This window comes from Engraulis encrasicolus, chromosome 13 (genome assembly GCF_034702125.1).
Source record: "Engraulis encrasicolus isolate BLACKSEA-1 chromosome 13, IST_EnEncr_1.0, whole genome shotgun sequence".
Classification (NCBI taxonomy): domain Eukaryota; kingdom Metazoa; phylum Chordata; class Actinopteri; order Clupeiformes; family Engraulidae; genus Engraulis; species Engraulis encrasicolus.
The window spans coordinates 35,460,496-35,465,495 of NC_085869.1; the positions used below are offsets into that span (position 1 = coordinate 35,460,496).

The window sequence follows — 5,000 nt, forward strand, 5'->3', positions numbered from 1 at the left end:
CAGTCAAGGTATAAGGTTGGAGCAGGTTTGAACACTAAACAAGACACAAACAAAGGTCAAGCACAAGGAGTTTTTTTTATTTTAGTCAGAGCAGGGTAGAGCAGACGTTTCAGCCTGAAAGGACACAACTTAGTGGAGCCAGTGCCACTGTTGTCAGCGCCCTGGAAACAATATGCTATACTGTACTGTACCACAAAAGAGTTCTAATTCAACTAAATGATGGGGAAAAAATGAATAATTGTCTCTTGCATATTGCCTACTGAATCTGCTTCTATTGCTATTGTACAGTTGTACATTATCAGCTCAGAGAGATAAAGTCAGGCCAAAAGAGTTGCTTCATCCTATATGCAAAACCCACATGGCAAATTGGAACTGCTGTTGGAGGGAGTAAGGAGCGGGTATTAAGGTACGCAAGGAAGCGGAGGACAAAGGGCTGTGACAGGGCCAATATGGGTCCCATTGCATGTATTGGGTGAGGGGACCCTCTCATACCTCTTTCCATGCAGGGCCACCCCGTTGCTGAGAGCCGGTGCTCAACTCTGGCCTAGCAACTTCTCAGAGCCGACGGTGCCGGGTTTTTTGGGCACCACCACCAGTCATGTATTGGTCGAAAAGCATATAACTGGTGCTGGGTCCGGCAACGGCACGGCACCAGTACCAGCACCGTATTGGTTGAAACAAGTTATCAGATGTAACAGTTCAAAGATCCATGCACGGCTTCTAGGTGCTGGTAAAGGCAGGAGTGTTCAATACTTCAAAAGAAATACGTTTACCGCACACTTTCTTGACTTTATGCTTGTCTATTCAGAGCGAACAACACGTTTCGCCTCTGTGTGTCATCAGGTCCGCTTAGGCATCGATCATCGATGATCATCATTGCATCAATGCCTGAGCAAACCTGATGACGCACAGAGGCGAAACGTGTTGTTCGCTCTGAATCAACGAGCCTAAAGTCAAGAAAGTGTGCGGTACATTTTTTTCTTTTTAAGGTATCAGATGTCTTCGTCCTGGCCCCGAATAAAGCTGGCAACAGCCCTGAAGGTATATATGCAAGTGTTATTCCCAATCCTTTAGGGACTGTTCGTAATTTACCAGGGGGGGAGGGCTGGTGCGTAGGGGGGGGAGGGCCATGATGAAAAAAAATGAGGTGGCGGGGAGGGCCATGGCAAAAAAAATCGGAGTTAGGGGGAGGGCCATGGGAAAAAATATATTTTATTTTATTTTATTTTAAATAATAATACAAAATGCAATACTTCTCTGAAACACATCGCTTTGCGATGCAAGGTCCTGGGTGCATACTTTAGCACTGAAGCGTGTATCTGTAGTCATCCCTAGGCATACCTAGGGATGCGTGTAGGCATACCGAATTATGTATTAGCCTAGGCTAAATATTATTTTGGTGCTTTTGTGTGGAAAAGACCTTGTGCCATAACGGTGACCGCGATTTCCTCGGGTTAAGCTACTGCTGGAACGACATCGTAAAGTTGGTCCTGGATCAACATCTGGTTTAAGTGGTTATCTATGTCAGATTTTGCGCCTGTAACGTCTTCTGTAGCCTATGGATTAAGATCAGTTATGCAGAAGTGCCATGCTGTTACAAAATAGGCCTACAATTATTCATTGACAGGTTAAGTTTAGGAATATGTTTTGGTAAAGGCATACAGTAATTTGGCATGTTGTTAGGTTGGTGCACACATTTTCACTGACAGGTTGTTTAGGAATTAGTTTTGGTTTAGGCACAGTTCCACATAGACACTGTAATAGCCTACCTAGCCATAACCAGAGCCTACCTAGCCATAACCAGGGCCGTATACCACCGTGACGGCACTTGGCATGCCTGTTAATTTTTGGAATCAGACCTAGAATAGGCTAACATACCAGATATTGATCCAGGACCAACTTTGCGATGTCGAGGAAATCGCTGTCACCGTGCCCAACGCAGGGCGCCCCTCCAGCTGTTTCGCTCGCTATCATAGTCGACTTGAACATTTGGTGATGTGTCCGTGCATCGCAAGGCACAGAGAGATGTGCACGAACAAGCCTACTAACTTTGGACAGAGCTTCGAGGCGGCTGCTCAACTTCGGAATCTCGAAGTGAAATGTAGCCTATTTTCTTCCAACCGGCATTATCAGCTGTCAAACTGGAGCGCGCCACCCTAAAAAGGCAGCAGTTTATTTAATTGTTCATCGGTGTCCACAAGAATGTCTACTTTTGGGAAAATAAAAACACGTTTTGAAATAGTGTAGGCTAGAGCTACTGTTTGGAGCCATACTCCTACTTGAACCCTGTAATCCCACCAACTCGAGTCATCCTGCAGGTGAGACCGCTTGCTCACGCAGCTTGGTCTAGGATCCGCATCATTGACAACCTAGACTCTAGCGAGAGAGAAGAGAGGGTGGGGGGTTCACTTCGAGATTCCGCAGTTGAGCAGCCGCCTCGAATCTCTCGGTCCAAAGTTGAACAGAACAGTTAATAGGCTACACTGTTCGTGCACATCTCTCTGTGACAATTGCCATGCACTGACATAACCAAATGTTTAAGTCGACAAGGATAGCGAAACAGAGCTGGAGGGCGCCGTGCGTCGGGGTTAAATGGCGCAAGGTCTTCTCACAACAGCACCAAAAATTATATTTAGCATTTACATTTTTGTACCTGTAGGGGGAGGGCCATGGGAAAACAAAAATGAAGTGGGGGGAGGGCCATGGGGAAAAAATTGAGGTGGTGGGGGAGGGCCATGATTTTTTTTTTGGACCGGACTTCCAGCGCACCAGCCCTCCCCCCCCGGTAAATAACGTACAGTCCCTTAGGCAAAGTAAGACAAAACCATATGCCGGACCGTGTGACAGATTTGATTTATTTTTTTTTGGTTGGGACCCAAGACTCACTACATACAGTATGTGAAAATTGTCATGTATTTTGTGTGTGTGCGTGTGTGTGTGTGTGTGTGTGTGTGTGTGTGTGTGTGTGTGTGTGTGTGTGTGTGTGTGTGTGTGTGTGTGTGTGTGTGTGTGTGTGTGTGTGTGTGTGTGTATGTGTGTGTGTAATGCAAACAGGGTGTAACAACAAGGCAGCAAACATATTTATTTATTTATTCATTTATTTATTTATTTACAAACAAAGCCCTCATCATATTGTGCTAAGGCAGGGTATTATGATTATATCCCCGAAACGCGGAGCGTCGGGGATATAATGGTTTTGCGTGCACCGCCGCCGCCGCCGCCGCGTCCGCCGCCGCGTAAGGTCTTTCGTGTTAACGCGATAACTTTTGAACGGATGGTTGGATTTGTCCCAGATTTGGTGTGTGAATGCTCTAGGGCAGGTTCATGAACTGATTCGAGTTTGGAGGTCAACAATTTCAAGATGGCCGAATTCAAGATGGCCGAATTTTTGTTTGGCCCATTACTTCTGTTGGGTGGATGGATTTGTCCCAGATTTGGTGTGTGAATGCTCTAGGGTGGGTTCATGAACTGATTAGAGTTTGGAGGTTAACACTTTCAAGATGGCCGAATTCAAGATGGCCGAATTTTTGTTTGGTCCATAATTTCTGACCGGGTGGATGGATTTGTCCCAGATTTGGTGTGTGAATGTTCTAGGGTAGGTTCATGAACTGATTCGAGTTTGGAGGTCAACAATTTCAAGATGGCCGAATTCAAGATGGCTGAATTTTTGTTTGGCCCATTACTTCTGACCGGGTGGATGGATTTGTCCCAGATTTGGTGTGTGAATGCTCTAGGGTGGGTTCATGAACTGATTAGAGTTTGGAGGTTAACACTTTCAAGATGGCCGAATTCAAGATGGCCGAATTTTTGTTTGGTCCATAACTTCTGACCGGGTGGATGGATTTGTCCCAGATTTGGTGTGTGAATGTTCTAGGGTAGGTTCATGAACTGATTCGAGTTTGGAGGTCAACAATTTCAAGATGGCCGATTCAAGATGGCCGAATGTTTTGTTTGGCCCATTACTTCTGACCGGGTGGATGGATTTGTCCCAGATTTGGTGTGTGAATGCTCTAGGGTGGGTTCATGAACTGATTACAGTTTGGAGGTTAAACACTTCAAGATGCCGAATTCAAGATGGCCGAATTTTTGTTTGGTCAATAACTTCTGACCGGGTGGATGGATTTGTCCCAGATTTGGTGTGTGAATGTTCTAGGGTAGGTTCATGAACTGATTCGAGTTTGGAGGTCAACAATTTCAAGATGGCCGAATTCAAGATGGCCGAAATTTTGTTTGGCTCATTACGTCTGACAGGGGGATGGATTTTGTCCCAGATTTGGTGTGTGAATGCTGCAGGGTAGGTTCATGAACTGATTCGAGTTTGGAGGTCAACACTTTCAAAATGGTGGAATTTTTATTTGGCCCATAACCTCTGACTGGGTGGATTGATTTGGCCGGTAACTCCTTAATTTAATGGTTCACCATTTCAGTGAATCTACCATATCAGGTAGGCCTACAGTGTAAAAAAAAAGTGTAACAATATTTAATACCATGTAATACTAGTGTAATACCAGTGTAAAAATAGGCATACCAGGTACAGTGTAATAAAAGGTGTAACAATATGTAATACCATGTAATACTAGTGTAATACCAGTGTAACAATATGCAATACCATGTAATACCACTTACACACAAATAGCCTACATGATATAAGTACAAAATTGGTACATGGTGTCACACTGATATGACGTGGTATTAAATATTGTTACACTGGTTATTACACTGTACCTAATTTGCCCCGTTTTTTCCTTCATTTTCACAATAGTCATTTGGTTTTAAGCCTCTGCACGTCATTGATCTATGTATAGATATTAAATATATTTATTTTATATTTTGTATTTATCATAAACGTTCATGAAAAGGTGGACGGGAGTGGTAGGAATGATTGGGGACTGGAAGTGTCGCGTTTCGGGGATATACCTTAAGCAGTCGAAGGCGACTGCACAGGCAGTCTAGTTTCCAGAAGAGGTTGTAGCCTCTATGCATTAAATCTATGACAACAG

At 44.3% G+C, this 5,000-nt stretch overlaps 1 protein-coding gene across 2 annotated transcripts in view; it reads right to left on the reverse strand.

The window, feature by feature from the left end:
* Positions 1–4,959: 4,959 nt before the first annotated feature.
* Positions 4,960–5,000, reverse strand: part of LOC134461722 (carboxypeptidase O-like) — an 11,973-nt gene continuing 11,932 nt past the window's right edge. For both annotated transcript variants that reach the window (XM_063214598.1, XM_063214599.1), the window contains one exon: positions 4,960–5,000. This exon is cut by the window's right edge and continues 957 nt beyond it. The gene's annotated coding sequence lies outside the window, so the exon portion shown is untranslated.